This window comes from Lissotriton vulgaris, chromosome 2_1 (genome assembly GCF_964263255.1).
Source record: "Lissotriton vulgaris chromosome 2_1, aLisVul1.2, whole genome shotgun sequence".
Taxonomy (NCBI): domain Eukaryota; kingdom Metazoa; phylum Chordata; class Amphibia; order Caudata; family Salamandridae; genus Lissotriton; species Lissotriton vulgaris.
Window position 1 is genome coordinate 1,818,965,666 of NC_141687.1, and position 17,905 is coordinate 1,818,983,570.

Here is a 17,905-nt window from a genome sequence, read left to right on the forward strand (position 1 = left end):
GCTTTCTCTGTCACTTCCTGCTTGTTTCTCTTTCTCCTGCTTTTTCCTTACAAAAATGAATTATATGTACCTATATCTCTGTCCAAGGCTTGGCTTCTGTGGACGTGGGTGCAGGGACGACCGTGACACCAACTGTAGGGTTTAAGGATGGTTTTATTTTTAAAGCTCTTAATGGTTTGGTGACAAACGTCTTTCGAGTCCTGAAGGTTAGTCTCTCCCGCGCGAATGTACTGGGGTCCGTGGCGCTGCTCGTCTAAGGTTCCTTCTCAGGAAGATGGTTCTTCTCCTCGGGCACCAGGGGTCTCAGCACATGAAATAAAGAAGACCAACAAGGCGGAAGGCTGTTAGGACACAATCCTCCAATGGGTTTGCACCAGGGGGGCCCAGGGAGTGATAGGTATACACCCAGTTATCAATTGTCGTGCTCAGTGTGGGAGGTGTTGGGAAGGTAGGTAAAGGAGGGTAGGTAAAGGAGGGTAGGGGGAAGGAAAGGAAGGACTAAAGGGATAGATGCAGCGGGAGCGGTACACACAGTGGCTCTCTAAGCGCTAGCGTTACGCTTGCCTATCCAAGTCGCCAAACGCCGCCGTACCTGTGTCAGCCACACTCCTCCCTCGGGAGTGTGGCACGGCGGTCCGCAGGGTCGTTGGCCTCCTGGCTCGCCTCGTGGCTCGGCTTCACCTTTGGCTCCTCCGTAGTTTCCTGCTTCGGTACTCCGGGTCCCGTCTTCTGTCGAGCTCCGATTCTCCGTCTCCGCCGGTTCCGCCTCCTTCCTTGCGGTGTCTCCACACCCGGCATACATGACTTCCTCTCTTTTGTCCAATGCGGTCTCAGTGACGTCACGGAGGGCCAGGGCTTCCCCCGCGTATGTTGACGCCCACTTGAAGGGTCCGTCGTCCTCGCACTCGCTGTCAGTGTCGTTTCCGTGTTCCCACTCGGGGCTCTGTGGAGAAGCCGGAAACGATACATCAGTATGGGTCGGGCTCCACCATTCCCGACGGGTAAGGACGCCGACTTTACAGCTTCCAATGCCACTATGCTATCATCATTAACCCATATCAGAGGGTAACCCTTTCTTCACTATGTTGTAAAATAACACTGCATTTCCTCTTGTTACTTCCCAACTCTGAGCTACTTGAGTCCATTTTTCTTTAATCTTGCTAAGAAATTGAGCAGAGTCCTTACTTGGCTGCATTGATTGAGCCATGAGGGACCCAATGTCTGGCCTGTCAGGATACATTTTCCTCAGCTGATTCCAAACTACTGTCTTAACTAAGTTAAATGGAGTTCTATCATGTCTAGTCTCAGTGAGAGTAACATTTGTCACTCCAGCTTTCAGAAAAACAGTGTTGGTTTCATCTGCTATAAGAGAGCTAAGCAAACTCTGTCTCCTACTGCCAAGATGATGCCTGTAGTTTGCTTTTCAAAAGCTCTAATCTATTTCCCTCCTCCCTCTGTAAGTGGCGGTAACAATTTTTCAAGGTTCTCTTTGTCCATCTGTGACCAAGAAACTTATTGTGATGGCCCAGGTCCCTTGCGTATCAGGGGCATCTGATATACAGGACTTACAAAATGTTTGGGATTGTGCTGCCTGGCATATTTTTGTCACATGCGCAAACATGTCTGCATGTAGAATTAATCCTAGTCTGGATCTCCCTCACCCTAAAGAATGCAATCCTCAGCACTTGTCTTATCACGTGTCTGGATCAAAGGACCCTCCATGTGTCTATGATCTCATCTGTGGAGCTAAGCTTTCAGTCCATGCTGTCAAACTCACCACATATGGCACAACACTGTACCAACTATAATCTCAGAAGAGCGATGCGCAAAACTGATTAAACACTCATCTGCTGCATTTGTCTATCTTGCAGTGTCAGTCATCCCATAGACTCTCAAGGTCCCTTCCTGGGGTCTCACTGGCCATGTGTGCCCTGAAACTGCTACAGCTCAAGCTCTGTTACTCGTGGTTTCCTAGCTTTGGCGAACATATCCTGCTCTCCTTCTCTATTGTCAATGTGATTAGGCAATCCCCTTGCACCCTTTGTTTGATCTAAATTGTTAAGGGGTCTTTTTTCAGTGCCAATATTATAAGCAGAGTGCCTAGCCTTCGGGGATGTAAGTATTTCACCCATAATATCTACATCCCTATGACTCTATTCTATTTGACATCCTCCCAAAACTTCCCTTAACTTGTCCTAAAAGGTTATCACAATATCCTTCTCTTCTCACTTCACTTGCATTTCTCCTACCCTCACTTTGTGACTACCATTCCTGAACACTCTCTGGTGAAATTATCATGTTCACGTTCTCCTTCTGCCATGGTGGTAGATTACCTTTAGCCCTATCTCTTTCTTGGGAGTTGGACATTGCGCCATACTAGCAGTCCTGTCCACATAGTCACTCCATCTAGCATCATCTGCATCCCCTCGATATGGAGTAGACATTTGTTTCCTAACTACCCTTCCTGTTCTTTCTCTCTTCTGTAATAAGTGTGATGTGGCTGATGAAACATGTGACTGGTTATTACTGTCTCCTGGACTTTGCTCTTCAGTTCTATCTTCCTGGGATAAATGGTTTTCCATTAACTATGACCTTACAGATCATGCACTCTGTTCTCAAGTGAACTCTTCACTTCTTTCTCATCTGCACAAGTTTTTGGCCTGCACTGCTCTTTCATCGTGTATAATTGTGTGACACACTCTGTTGTTGTCTGCTGTTGCGCCTTGTTTTCATATTTTATTTCTTCCATAATAACTCCATATGTGATAATGTGCAGTGCTCAGATGGATGGTGAAAAGTTGTGGCAAAACACTAGAAGAGTTGTCAATGAGAGTTTTAAAAAGGTACGGAGTAGTAACTGTGAATTTTGGAGGAAGATGATGCCCAGCAAAGAATTTACATTCACTTCTTGTTGAATAACAAGGCCTTTTACCGAGATTTCTTGGGTAAAGGTTCAGTAGAATGCACACTGTTAACTCCTTCCAACTACAGGCTGATAAGCCTTATTGGCTTAACAAAAAAACTTTTGTTGATGTGTCCTAGCCAAAATATAAACCTGGATGTTAGACGTGTCCATTCTTAGTCCTCTCCAGGTAGGATTTGGATCTACAATTTCCAGCATAGACCAGGCCCTACGTTGTTTTCTTTTTTGACACCTTTTTATTAGTATCAATTGGTACATGACTTACAACTGAGTTTTTTGTCAAGCAATAAGATTGTACACTTAGTAAATTGTAGCGTAGTACAGCATTACAACCATCATTATAAATTTTTATTAAATGTGTATTGTTATGAATCGTGTTTTCCGCCACTTTTTTCCTCGTTGACTGTCCTCCATTGAGAAGTATACTGACGGTATCGTGCATATACCACCCCTAAAAGTGTTCCATTGTCCCCATAATCGTTCCCAATTTTTGGGGCATCCTCTGTACAGCTATACAGTTCTTTCAGCCATCATAGCCATATCCATATCATTACACCATTCCGTTACAGTGGGAGTGTTGCGTGCTCCCGAGTGTTTTCACAATATTTCTCTTAGCTAGTGTCATACCCAGTGTCGTCCATGTTTGCGCCGTGGAGTTAAGGTCTGTTGCTTCCCATATATTTAACCAACAACGTTTGGGTTCTGGTGGCATAGGGGTCCTGCTCACTCTCGTTATAGTGGACATCACTGACTCTCAGTATGTCACTACTTCTGGACATTCCTATATTGTGTGGAAAAATTTGCCCAATACCGCAACAGTATTTAGTGGTCTCGTGGGGCGACGCACATTGGATTCGCGCTGAATGCAAATTTGTACTTTTAAATTGCTGCAGGAACCTTGCTTTTAAAAATTGAAATATTACTGAGTGTTTTAACCATTCTGTGTGCTACTTACCGCCGCGCTCTGCAGGATTCCTGCAGTCCAGTCCGCCAACTCCCCGATCCACCACGGGTCTTTCCTGGTTGTTGTGGAGGGAGTGAAGGTGGGACAGATCGACTCTTTCCGGGTTAGAGGACAGGGAGCAGGCATACTTTGGCAGCAGTATTTAGTGAGCTCGTGGGGCGACGCGCATTGGATTCGCGCTTGCCTAGGTACGGGCGCTACTGAAAAGACTGAATGCAAATTTGTACTTTTAAATTGCTGCAGGAACCTTGCTTTTAAAAAATTTAATATTACTGAGTGTTTTAACCATTCTGTGTGTGACTTACCGCCGCACTCTTCTCCTCCGATTCCCGCAGTCCAGTCCGCCAACTCCCCGGTCCACCACGGGTCTTTCCAGGTTGATGTGGAGGAAGTGAAGGCGGCGGGACAGATCGACTCTTTCCGGGTTGGAGGACAGGGGGTGGGCATACTTTGGCAGCAGTATTTAGTGGACCCATGAGCACAACGCGCAGCGGACGTGTGCAGCGGGCACGCAGGCGGTGCGCAGAAGGCGCGCCAAAGGCAAACCCGTCTGCGCCCAGCCGGGACCAGGGGCAACCACCCCTGCTCGAAACTCGGTCCCACTAAGGTACTCGCATGGAGTTCTTACCAATTTACGGTCTAACTCCTATCAGAACTGTAAAATACAAAATTTTGACCATCCTCCAATGCCTTGTCCGGGATGTAACTTTTCTTTCTCCGACTGTGTGCAGAGAACGCGAGAGGAGATTGGGTTGCACAATATTGCTAGTCCTCATGGAAAACAGGTAAAAGGAACCAAGTGTAGAGTCTACAAATTTCTGGGTATGAACTGTAGATCGTTACCAAAACATAAAGAAGACATCTACGAGTTATTAAATGATCTATAGCCTGATGCCATTTTCCTGACGGAAACTTGTCTTAATGATAGCTCTGGTCCAGCCATTGCTACAGCACTCCCGCTAAATTACACTATCGTCCGTAGGGATCGTAAGAACAGAATTGGGGGAGGTATTGGCATCATTTTAAAAAAGGAATTTAGGTGCAGATGGGAAGATTTACCATTAAATAATTGTGAAGCCGGCCTCTTTAAAATAACCCTCACACTCCAATCTACACTTTTAGGGATGTTGATCTACCGGCCCGCAAGAAATGCATTTCCAGACTTTATCGCCCCCTATCTATTGGAAGCATCTAACTTCTCCATTCTAGGAGACTTTAACCTACATCTTGAGGATGGTAACAGCTCCACTAGTTTGAATCTTATATCAGATCTCGAAGCTCTTAATTTGCGCTTATGCAATACGGGACCCACGCATAAAGCAGGGCACCTGCTTGATCCTGTCTTTTCTAATATCAACAATTTAACGTGTGAGCCCTCAATACCCTTACACTGGTCAGACCACTATCTGGTTAACTTTGAAATTAGGCTGACAATATCACAGAATTCGGACCGGGCGGAGGCCAGCTGGTCAAGAAACTGGAAAAAACTTAACATAGACTGTTTATATACTCAGCTACTTAACTCGATGCCACATCTAAAAGACATTAGAGTTACAGACACAAACACAATTAACAAATGGCTATGGGTAGCTGCAGACACGATCATTTTACTCACTAAGAACAAGCCTAGATCTTACCACCCCCCCCCCCCCCCCCCCCCCAGCCCCATTGTTCTAAGAGCTGTTAAAAACAGAAAAAAAGTAGATGCAAGAGACTAGAGAGGCAGTGGAGGAAACACTATGACCTGGCTGGAAAAGAGGCATATAAACAGGCCATCAAGGCATATCAACTATATTGCAAGCTTGCAAAATTAGATTTTATGAAAAAAAACATTCTGGCTGCACAAACTAATCCCAGACTTCTCTTTAAAGTGATAAAGAACTTGGCGGGTGTAGCACACTAACCTGAGCCCCCCAAGGTGTCTACCATTCAATGCAACTCATTAGCTAATTATTTTAATGATAATCAATCAATCAATCACGGCATTTGTAAAGCGCGCTACTCACCCGGAAGGGTCTCAAGGCGCTGGGGGAAGGGGGACGTTACTGCTCGAACAGCCAGGTCTTGAGCTGCTTCCTGAAGGAGAGATGGTCTTGGGTCAGTCAAAGGTGGATGGGGAGGGAGTTCCAGTTCTTGGCTGCCAGGTAGGAGAAGGATCTTCTACCGGCGGTGGCTCTGCGGATGCGTGGTACGGTGGCGAGGGCGTGGCTGGTCGATCGTAGCTGGCGGGTGGGCGTGTAGAAGGTCAGGCGGTCGTTGAGGTACTTGGAGCCCAGGTCGTGGAGAACCTTGTGTGCGTGGGTGAGGAGTCTGAACGTGATTCTCTTGCTGACGGGGAGCCAGTGCAGGGCTTTCAGGTGTCCGGTGATGTGGCTGTGTCGGGGGATGTCAAGGATGAGTCGTGCGGAGGCATTCTGGATGCGCTGGAGTCTCTTTTGAAGTTTGGCTGTGGTCCCGGCGTAGAGGGTGTTCCCGTAGTCCAGTTAGCTGGTGACGAGTGCCTGGGTGACGGTCTTCCTGGTTTCGGTGGGGATCCATCTGAAGATCTTGCGGAGCATGCGCAGGGTGTTGAAGCAAGATGAGGAGACGGCATTGACTTGTCTAATCATCGAGAGCGAGGAGTCTAGGAAGAAGCCCAGGTTGCGTGCGTGGTCCGTTGGTTTGGGAGTGGTGCCCAGGGCGTGGGGCCACCAGGAGTCGTCCCAGGCGGAGGGGGCTGACTCCAGGATGAGGACTTCCGTCTTGTCTGAGTTCAGTTTCATGCGGCTGTTCTTCATCCACTCGGCGACTTCTTTCATGCCTTCGTGTAGACTAGCCCTGGCGGTGGTGGGGTCGTTGGTGAGGGAGAGGATCAGTTGGATGTCGTCGGCGTAGGAGATGATGTTGAGGTTGTGTTGTCGTGCGATGGCTGCGAGAGGGCTCATGTAGACGTTGAAGAGGGTTGGGCTGAGTGATGATCCCTGTGGTACACCGCAGATGACTTCGGTGGCCTCGGATCTGAACGGGGGGAGGTGGACTCTCTGGGTTCTTCCGGCGAGGAACAAGATGATCCACTCCAGTGCCTTCTCTTGAATTCCGATGTTGCTGAGGCGCTGCACTAGTGTGCGGTGGCAGACAGTGTCAAGCGCTGCGGAGAGGTCCAGGAGGATGAGGGCCGCTGTTTCCCCCTTGTCGATCAGGGATCTGATATCATCGGTGGCTGCGATCAGGGCGGTCTCGCTGCTGTGGTTGGCCCGGAACCCGGACTGCGAGGGGTCGAGAGATCCGTTCGTCTCGAGGAAGGCGGCAAGCTGTCTGTTGAGGGTCTTCTCGATGACTTTGGCCGGGAAGGGGAGGAGCGAGATGGGGCGGAAGTTCTTGAGGTCGGTGGGGTCCGCTGTTGGTTTCTTCCGGAGGGCGCTGAGCTCGGCGTGCTTCCAGCTCTCTGGGAAGGTGGCGTTGTGGAAGGAGGTGTTGATGATGTCCCGGAGATGGGGTGCGATGATGGCGTTGGCCTTGTTGAAGACGTGGTGGGGGCAGGGGTCGGTTGGTGATCCGGAGTGGATGGTGTTCATTGTGCGGGTGGTGTCTCCGGTGCTGATCGGGGTCCAGTTGCAGAGGGTGGTGGTGGCGGGCATTGGTACGGTGATAGGGTGAGTGGTCTGTGCGTCGAAGCTGTTGTGTATGTCGGCGATCTTGCGGTGGAAGAACGAGGCGAGTGAGTTGCAGAAGTCTTGCGATGGAGTGATGTCATTGTTTCCGGTGCTGGGGTTGGAGAACTCTTTGACGATGCTGAAAAGTTCCTTGCTGTCGTGGGCATTGTTGTCCAGTCGTTCTTTGAGTGCTGTCTTCTTGGTGGCGTGGATCAGCTGGTGGTGTTTGCGGGTGGCGTGCTTGAGGGCGGTTCTGTTGTCTGAGGTCTGGTCGTGCCGCCAGGCTTTCTCGAGGGTGCTGCAGTTCTTCTTGGAGTCCTTGAGTTCGTCGGTGAACCAGGGGGTTTTCTTGCTGCCGGGTCTGCTAGGAGGGTTCTTTAGTGGTGCGAGGTCTTTGGCGCAGGCGGTCAGCCACTGTGTGAGGTTGCTGGCTGCTTCGTTGGGGTCCGTTGTGCTGGTGGGAGGGTTCTGGCTGAGGGAGGCGGTGAGCTGTTCGGCGGTGATCTTACTCCAGCTCCTGCGAGGAGCCTGTTTCGGGTGGTGCTGGGTCGTGGTTCTTCTGAAGCTGAAGTGGACGCAGCTGTGATCCGTCCAGTGGAGTCCAGTGGAGTGGCTGAAGGAGATGTGCTTGCTGGAGGAGAAGATGGGGTCAAGCGTGTGGCCGGCGTAGTGGGTGGGGTTGTTCACCAGTTGCTTGAGTCCGAGGTTGGCGAGGTTCTCCAGCAGGGTGGTGGTGTTGCTGTCGTTGATGTTCTCAAGGTGGAAGTTGAGGTCCCCTAGGAGGATGTAGTCAGTGGAGGGGAGTGCGTGCGGGCTGATGAAGTCTGCGATGTCTTTGCTGAATTGTGTGCGTGGTCCCGGGGGTCTATAGATGAGGGTGCCTATGAGGGTCGTCTTGGGGTCTGTGTGTATCTGGAAGTGGAGGTGTTCGGCGGTGGTGAAGTTTTCGTCGGAGTTGGTCGAGATGCGGATGGAGTTCTTGTGCACGATGGCGATGCCACCTCCCGTCTGGTTGACGCGGTCCCTCCGGGTGATCTTGTATCCGTCCGGGATGGCGATGGCGATGTCAGGCGCTGAGGAGGCATTCATCCAGGTTTCCGTGAGGATAAAATCTTAAAAATGTACTCTGATTTCGGGGAAATCGAAGATTCAAGCCTCATCCCCACCTTAATGACTTCTGGCAGATTCAATGAGCTGGAAGAGCCTTCTAGGAATCTGCCTACTAGTTGTAAAGTATTAGATCTCACATCCTTTATGGAGATTTTAAATAGTATTTGATCCGGCATGCCAAATGATCCCATCCCGGTTCACATCCTAAAACAACTAGACCTGTGCATCTTAAATGAAATCAGGGCTCTTCTTAATGCATCTCTGGAGAAAACAGTTGTACCGGACACCTGGAAACATGCCATGGTCCTACCTCTACTAAAGAAAGCTAATGGGGACCCTGAGATTTTCTCGAACTTTCGCCCTGTCTCACTCCTATCGGTCTTTTCCAAAATTATGGAAAGCATGTGATTAACCAACTGTCGGAATTCGTTAATTCCAACAATCTTCTGCATCCGTCACAATCCGGGTTCAGAGCTGGTTATTTGACAGAATCCATACTCCTGGGAGTGACTGAAACAATCCGTCAGAGACTGGATGAGGATGGCACGGTGGCACTCGTCTTATTAGATCTTAGTGCCGTCTTTGATACCATCTCCCATGAAACCCTCATCCAGACTCTGAAAATTAAAGGGGTGAGAGGCTCTGCCCTGAAATGGCTAAATAGTTTCCTGTCAAACAGGTCATTTCAGGTTTTCTCTAAGAACAATAAATCAAGCACCTTGCTATCCCCTTACGGGGTGACGCAGGGCTCAATCTTAAACCCGCTGCTCTTTAACATTTACATAAGCCCACTGGTGACAATAGCAGAAGAAGCAGGCCTCACAATATTTTCCTTTGCTGATGACACTCAGCTTGTCTTCTCCCTATCGGCAACGGACAAGACTGAGGTGTCTCCCCTTCTTATTGGGCTTCAAAAGATTGCGGAATGGATGCATTCCAGCAAATTTTATTTATTTATTTATTTTTAGAGTTTTATATAGCGCGAACAAGATCTTTGCAGATATCAGAGCGCTTTACAGAAACAGTGGGTAGGAAAACAAACTTTTGAAAACAGTGTAATATACGGTAGGGCGTGAGTTGCAAAGTAGGGTAGTACTCGCACAAGAGTATGCACACTAATAACAATCAAGAAGCAATAATATTGAAGCCGTGCAATGACGATTCGAGTAAGATTATAGCACCCCAGAGGGTGAGTAAACACACTGTTGAGAACAGAATAATAGGCAGTAGTGAATGGATTGCAAGTTAGTAAGGCACTCAGGTCACAGTGTACAGCCCTAGTAAACAATCTGGAAACAAATATTGAGGCATCCGTGCTATGATTTTGGTCCAGTAGCAGTCGTATAAGAGTCTAATATAGATAAGCAATCAGGTAGCCGCTAGACTAGGAGCCCTGTACTGTCATTGATCCAGTAGCAATAGGGTTCAGGTGAACTTAGCCATAAGGATGGCTTTTACCTCTTTCTTGAAAAGTACAGAGGAGGGGATAAGCCTAGTTTCTGGCGGGAGTGCATTCCAGATCCTGGGTGCCATTCCTGAGAAGGAGCGTTTGTATGTTTTTTCCTTCCGGAATCTGCGAGGTTTCAGGAGGAGATTCTTTGTGCTTCTGTTGGATCTTGAGCCTCCTGATATAGTCAGTTTGTGAGTGAGGTAGTTGGGTGCCTTGTGGTGTAGGGCCGAATGTGTCATACAGGCAATTTTCAGCTGTACTCTGGCTTCAAACGGCAGCCAGTTCAGGGCTTTTAGGTCAGGGGATATGTGCGAGTGTTTTCTTGAACCAGTGATGAGCCTTGCGGCCGCGTTCAAGGAGGCTCGTAGGGGCGCCGTTGTTGTTAGGGGGAGCCCGCTGAGAGCCACAATTCCGTAGTCTATGCGAGGAATGACTAGGGCTTGTACAACAGTTCGGAAGTCCTTGGGTGGTAGGAAGGGTTTGAGTTTTCTCAGCGTGTTGATTTGGAAGTTGGCACCCTTGGTTGCTTTGCTAATATGCTGCTGCATGTCGAGATTGGAGTCAAGTGTGATGCCAAGGGATTTCGCCGAGTCCACGATGGTGGGGTGGACATTTAGTGCGGTTAGATGATTGAGCCAGGTTTGGGTGATGGCCTTTTTCGCAGGAGGTGAGATCAAAAGGAACTCAGTTTTCAGAGCATTTAGTTTAAGGTGATTGTCGGCCAGCCATGCTTGAGTCTTTCTTAGTGTGGCATTCAAAAGTTTGATGTCTTCAGGGGATTGAAGTTTGAGGTAGAGCTGAGTGTCATCTGCGTACATATGGAAGTGTACATTTGATGCTTGAAGCAAGGTGGTGAGTGGTTCCATGACGAGGTTGAACAGTGTGGGGGATAGGGAGGAGCCTTGTGGGACGCCTAGTGTTACGGGCACAGGCGAGGACAATGCGTTGTTGGTCTTGAACTTCTGAGACCGGTTGTGTAGAAAGGAAGTGAACCATTTGAGAACCGTCCCAGATATGCCCATTCTGTTGTTTAACAGCTCCAGTAGATTCTCGTGTTTGACCGTATCAAATGCGGAGGAGAGGTCAAGGAGGATGAGGAGGCAGGACTCGTTGTGATCAAGGATTTGGAGGGCGTCATCAATTATGTGTGTCATAGCCGTTTCCGTGCTATGTTTTGCTCTGAATCCTGATTGGTGAGGGTTGAGGAGGTCAAACTGCTCAATGTGTTTTGTCAGTTGGAGTTGTACGCATTTTTCTAGCAATTTGGCCAGAGTGGGGATATTGGTGATAGGTCGGTAGTTGTTTAGGTCGGCCGGGTCAGCTGTGGGTTTCTTGAGTATAGGCGTGACCTGCCCTATTTTGAGGGAGTCTGGGATGACTCCTTGTTGCAAGGAACAGTTGATGATTTTAGTCCAGAGTGGGAGGAGCATGGGGGTGAGGGCTTTAACAGCGTTGGCAGGTAGGGGGTCTGTGAGGTGATTGGCGGGTTTCAAGTTGCCGAGCAGCATGTGAATTGATTCTTCAGTGTAGGTGTCCAAGGACGTCCATGAAGCGTTGTTTTTAGGTTGAGTGTTAGTTATGCCTATGGAGCAGGAATATCGACTTACGTCGTTGAGGAGATCACTTCTTATGTTGTCGGTCTTTTGCTTGAAGAAAGCAGAGAAGTCTTCGCAACTTGGAATATCCTTTGCTGAGCTGTTAGGTTGTGGAGGCTGCGTCTTGGTTTGGGTTTTGACTAGCTCGAACAGTTTTCTTGGTCGGTTTTTTGCTTGGTCCAGCTGTTGGCTAAAGAAGCCTGATTTCGATCGTTTGATTTTTCTGAAGTAAGCGTTTCTCTTACTCTTAAGCGCTCTAAGGTGCAGTGCTGAGGGGTCAGATCTCCACGTGCGCTCTGCCATGCGCATAGCACGTCTGTCCTCATGAAGTCTACCATCATACCATGGGTTCGAGTTCTTGGTGGCGACTCTTCATTTGCAGGGGTGCGGCTTCATTGATTATTGTAGACATAGTGTTTAGATAGTGGTCGGTCAGTGAATGCACATCAGAGACGCCCGTCGGGGGAAGAAGGAGATTGCCTGTGTGGGCAGGCAAGGAGTTTGGGTTAAGATTCTTCATGTCCCTCTTCCAGATCTTGGTTTTGGCAGGTTGAGCCGGGTTAAGTTTGACCTTTTCGTTGATGAAGAAGGTGATGATGTGGTGGTCTGACCAATCACAGGGTTCGATTGCCTCCAGCTGGGTAGAGTCTTCTTTGGCGATGATAAGGTCAAGGATAGAGCCTTTTACATGTGTTGGACGGTTGCAGATTTGGGTGAGGTCAAGCGCGTTGAGGAAAGACTTAAGACTATTCACCACAGCGTCTTTCTGGTCGTTCCAGTGGAGGTTGAAGTCTCCCAAGTATATTTGATTGATCTGTCGACCGGCGTTGGTGGATATCGTGTCCATGATTTGTTGGGAGAAGGTGAGGTTGTCCCTGGGTGGGTGGTAGATAACATGAAGGGAACACACAGGTTTGCACTCGCTAGTAATATCGAGGCAGATGAGTTCGCAGGAGGAGAGGGAGGGGGAGGGACCTTCAGTGATGACGAGGTTGCTCCTGTAGATGCAAGCGATTCCCCCGCCCGTCTTGCCATCTCTGTCGAGTCTAATAATGTGATAGTTGGGGGGGACTAGTATGTCCATTATAGGTGTGGGGGCTTCAGTTAGCCACGTTTCAGTCAGAATGGCTAGATCGAGGTCCATTGATGAGATGAGATCCGCGATGCTGGCGGAGTGTCTCTGGGCCGATCTGCAATTGAGCAGGATACACTTTAGTTTGGGGGTGAAGAGAGTGGGTGAGTGTTCTAGGGCGAGGGGTACTTTTCTGAGATTACAGGTGACGGAACTTCTATTGCTCCGTGTGGGGGGCCTGAGGGGATTTGTGATAATCGTGGGTATGGGAAGGTGTGTAGTGGGTGGGAGTTTTGTGGGACCTGGGCCATATGAGCGGAGTAGAGTATGCAAGTCTCGGTCAGAGAGGGGGTGTAGGGTGCGACGGGGGCGGCCGGTGGCCTTGCGGTCGGGGATCGAGGGCCAGCGCGGGGAGTGATGAGTGAAGAGGTTTGAGGGGCGAGTGGTGTACTTGTTGGGCGCAGAAGTGAAGGGTAGGGGGTGTCTGGGGTATGTGAAAAGAAGTTCTTTGATGGAGTGAAGATCTTCTTTGACTTGTAGGAGGGTGGTTATGATCATGTCCAGAGTAGGATTGGGGATGGTATTGGGAGTGAGAGCAGTGGGTGCGTCATTGAGTGGGGCAAAAGGGTGGGCAGTGGGACGCGTGGGGCGGGATGTGCACGCGATGGTACATGGCTCTGCGGCCGTAGAAGGTGGGGTACAGGGCTCTGCGGCCATAGTAGATGGATGAGAGAGTTTGTGAGCAAGGGGCGGGGATGGCGTGGATGAGGACAGGGGGAGGTTAGTAGCATAGGTGATGGCGCTGGAGGAAGGTGGCGCAGGTGAGTTGAGGGATGAGTGTAGGCTGGAGAAGGAAGGGGTGACATTAGGATGGTGGGGGCTAAGAGTGGGGGGGGCTAGAGGGTAGGGTGTTGGGTTGAGGGAGGTGGAGTGTTCCGTGAGTCTGGCTGGTGGGGTGGTGTAGTGGGGAGTGAGAGTGGGGGGGGGGAGAGGGAGAGAGTTGGTCGTGTAGGAGGGCGTGAGAGATATGCTCAGTGCGGTGTGGGTGGGTTCTGTGAGACTCGTGTGAGGTGGGGGATGGGGGGTAAGGAGGGTGGGGGTATAGGGGATTTGTGATGGGGGGTGATATTCGGCCGTGCATGAGGGGTGTGGGGAAGTGAGATCGGATGGGTGATCGATTACAGTGGGATCTGAGACGTTCGTAGGAGTCGTAAGGTGGGGGGTGAGGAGGGTGGGGGTATGGGGAATGTGCGAGGGGGGGTGAACTTGGCCAGTGCTAGGGGGATTTTGGGAAGTATGATCGGATGTGTAACTGAGTACCGCGCTGGACAGAGGGGAGAGGTGTGAGATGTTCCTCTGCTGTGAGTATTGACGCTTGGAATTGGGGGGTGTTGAGTAACCCGTGGTGTTAGGCGTGGCGGACTGCCTGTTGGAGATATGATTTAGGAAGGTGGGGAACAGATTGTCGAGTAGATCAAGGTACCTATCAGTGGATTGGAATAGGATAATCCCATTGTTATAGATGGAGATGGTCGCTCTGCCCGGGAACAGTTGGGATGGTGTAATAGAGAGTGTTAGGCCATGCACGGTTTTTCTAGAGGTGGAGATGGTGAGGGAGGCGCGGAGCACTTTCCTCCACTGTGCTCTGCGTGGGGTGTAGAAGATATCAGTGCTCGTGGCCCCATTAGTTAGCGAGAAGTAGGTGTCCACAAACGGGGTTTCGGGGTGGGTCTTCAGGAAGTTGTGTTTGAAGCGTTTGGCGTTTTTTTTGGTGAGTTCGGATGGATAGTTAATCTTGTATGTGTGCTTGCCCATGCGTTCCATAATGGAAGAGGTGTAGGTATAAGAGGTAGAGGAGGGTGGGTGGAGTGTGTAGGTGGGTGGACGCGGTTATTGGGCGGGAGGCATGGAGAGAATAAGGAGAGAAATAGCAGATAGCTAAAGGTGTGAACGCGGTTATAGGGCGGGGAGCGTGGAGAGATTAGCGGTGAGAAATAAAGTATAGTTATAGGTGTGAGATAATGAAGGAGACTGACTAGTCTAAGATGGCAACCACAGTGGTGTACTAGTCTAAGATGGCCGCCAGAGAGAGAATAGAGAGGCAGGAGTACAAGTCCTTTGTCTGTTGTTGTTGGGTTAGCAAGCCCAGTTTCCCTTTCTATTGATGGGCAGGTCCAGTTGGTCCCACTTCTATGTTGCTGCTTGGTGAAGATGAGAGAGGAGGAAGGAGCCTTACAGTACAGGTGACCCCTGACCGAGTTGGAATGCAGCCTCATGGTCAACTGTGGGCAGTGGGGCGATTTATTACTCTAGTTTATAGCCCCCGCCATTTTAGGCAACAGTGCGACTCTGCCACGTTGGCACAGAACCCTTTGTTAGGGGGAAGTTTTGATTTGGTCCATCACGGTAGCGAAGGGGGAAACCGGCCGGGGAAACCGGCATACAGACTTATGGTGACAGTGTTAATAAGTTAATAAAAGTTATGAGCACACACCTTTAGGGCTGTAGGCGGCTCCTCGAGGCACCCTTGCATCCACTGCGGCTCCGTTTTCGCCACCTCCCGGCGGCGGCAGTGGGGGGGGCGCAGGGAATGGGCGATGTCTCAGTGAGGGCAGCTGTCGAGGGAGAGGGGTCTGAGGACGTCCCTTCAGCAGGCTCGCGCCTGCAGTCGCCGATGTAGATGGGAAGGGAGTTCCCCGGTGGTGAGCTCCAGTCAAGCTCCGTAGCGCCAGCTACCTCGTTGCCTGCGAGGGGGGGAGGGGGCACTGTGGTGAGAAGGAGCCGGCTCCGGTGGGTCCAATCGACTGCTCTCCCGGCACCCTCCAACCGCGCCCGACGGCGCCTACCTCTCCGCCGCAGCCGATGTGCATTTGCTCACATTCGTGTTGCTCCCGGTCACATTGAAACTAAATGGTGATAAGACTGAGCTGCTTATCTTTGGGGATCAAAAAGAGCAATGGGGCCTTTACATTGGCCTAATGCAATGGGTCCAACCCTGTGACCAGTGCAGTCCATTCGTAATCTGGGCTTCATGATCAACGACAAACTGTCTATGCCACAACAAGTTGCAAACATTGCCTCTACTTGTTTTGCCATTTTATAATGGCTGAGGAAAATCCTTGGGCAGCTTCCTGAAGTAGCACAAAAGACAGTAGTCCAGGCCCTCATTCGATCAAGACTGGACTATGGAAACACCCTATATCTAGGCACCAATAAAGAGGTTACTCGGCGGCTGCAAGTAATCCAAAATGCTGCAGCCCGACTACTTCTCCGTCTCCCCAAACGGACTCACATCTCTGACCATCATCACAAGCTACACTGGCTCAAGATGTGTAATCGGTCTAAGTTCAAAGCACTTTGTTTTATGTTTAGAATCAATTCGAGGATAGCTCCCAGGTACTTATGTAAGCTGGTTCAAAAAACATTCCAACGGCAACCTTCGCTCGATGAATCAGGCTAAATTTGTAGTTCCCAGATTCAAACGAGCACAAATGGGCAGTCGCACTTTCGCACAGCTGGCCCGGCCTTATGGAATTTGCTCCCTCTCCCACTGCAGCTGAAACCGAGCTATACAAAATTCCAAAAAGGCGTCAAGACCTGGTTATTCAATCAGTAAGCCCTTGCTGATGCTTAGCCTTGAGTCCTTTCCTAATTGAGTGCAGATTCAAGGCGCCAGGAAACCTTTGGGTAGCTGTCGCGCCATACAAATTCAATAAATAAAATAAATAAACAATGCCCCACACTGTCGCAAGCAAAGTTGGTTGTCAATCTTACCCATCTCGTATAGTGTAACCCTAGTGTAGTAGATTCTGTGAAGTATCTTAAGTTAGACAAGGCGCAACCTAGATGATATCGCCACCTTCCTCAGGGATGCCAATGCCTCTTGCCAGTCGATATCGTCTAAGTCACCTACATCTTTCTGTCATTTGTCCCGGAGGATTGTGTGGGTTCAGGTAGGTTGTTTATAATGTTGTGGTACGTTTAGGGATAAGGCTTTTTTTGTCCATGTGCTCTGTCAGTAACCTGTCTTCTAATGGCGAGGCTTCAGGGAGGGCAGTGTCGGGATGGATAGTCGCTTTTAGGGCGTGCTTAATCTGTAAATTATGGAACCGTCTGTGGGTGCCATCTCATACGGCTCCTGAAGTTGCGAGAAGGTGATTACTTTCCCCCGGGCCCAGAGATCGCCCTCTTTCGATATTCCTATGTTGTCCCACATCTGGAAATCTTTGCTGTTGCATAGCATACCTAGCTTGCTAGTCTCCCAAAGGGGTGTTGCTTGTGTGATTTTATTGTCCCAACCTAACTTCCAGAGTACCGAGTGCCATACATACAGTGTGTGTTTTGTCGGTCCCAACAGGGGCTTGCTTTTGTTACATAGTGCCCGGTTAATCCCTCCCTTTCCCAGCTCCAACCTATCAAGTCTGTAAGCGGGGTCCGTGTGTGAGATCTGCAGGCAGTTATTAATTACTATCAATTGAGATGCCCAATAATACGCTTGTATATTTGGGAGTGCAATGCCGCCATCATACCAAGTTCTGATCAGTTTAGTCATAGCTATTCAGGCTGGTTTGGTGACTTCTACCTCTATGGCCCGGAAGTAGGAAGGGGAACTAAAAATGGGGTATATTGCACAGCGTAGAGAAATCTGGGGAGCGCCATCATTTTGAAAAGTGCTGCTTTCCCTAGTAGCGTTAATGGTAATGATTGCCAATGCTTGGTGTCTCTTTGTAACCTTTTTAGGGGTGCTTGAAGATTTAGGGTCATAAAGTCCTCTGAGTCAGAAGTAATATGGATCCCTAAGTATTTGAAATTATTTTCCACGACTTTTACGTCTCATCCCGTAGGTTGCGTCGGTGGTGGTCCTCCCATCCCTCTGTCCAGCTAAACCCACGGATTATTGGGTCTTGCCATATCCAGGTTGCCAGTTGCTCTAGCACAAGGACAAAAAGGAGTGGTGACCGCGGGCAACCCTGTCTTGTACCTCGGCCCAAGGGAAACAGCCCTACTGTTTTTGATGATATACTGGCACTCAGTCCTTGTAGGCAAAGGCAACTTATACGTTGCCTTTGTCAACTTATGCTCAGCCTTCGATTTGGTTCTACATTCCAAGTTGTGGCAGTCACTTAGTGACATGAAGATGCCAGCACACCTACTGAGCC

At 49.6% G+C, this 17,905-nt stretch overlaps 1 protein-coding gene and 1 long non-coding RNA gene across 3 annotated transcripts in view; one reads left to right on the top strand and one right to left on the bottom strand.

Annotated features, from left to right (window-relative positions):
* BLM (BLM RecQ like helicase) overlaps positions 1 to 17,905 on the top strand; it is a 451,097-nt gene that overhangs the window by 205,569 nt on the left and 227,623 nt on the right. The window lies entirely within an intron of this gene.
* The window catches only part of LOC147733328 (uncharacterized), a 106,667-nt gene continuing 88,898 nt past the window's right edge, over positions 137 to 17,905 (bottom strand). Inside the window, exon 4 of the long non-coding RNA XR_015308520.1 lies at positions 137 to 943. This is a non-coding gene — a long non-coding RNA (uncharacterized LOC147733328). The remainder of the gene's footprint in view (positions 944 to 17,905) is intronic.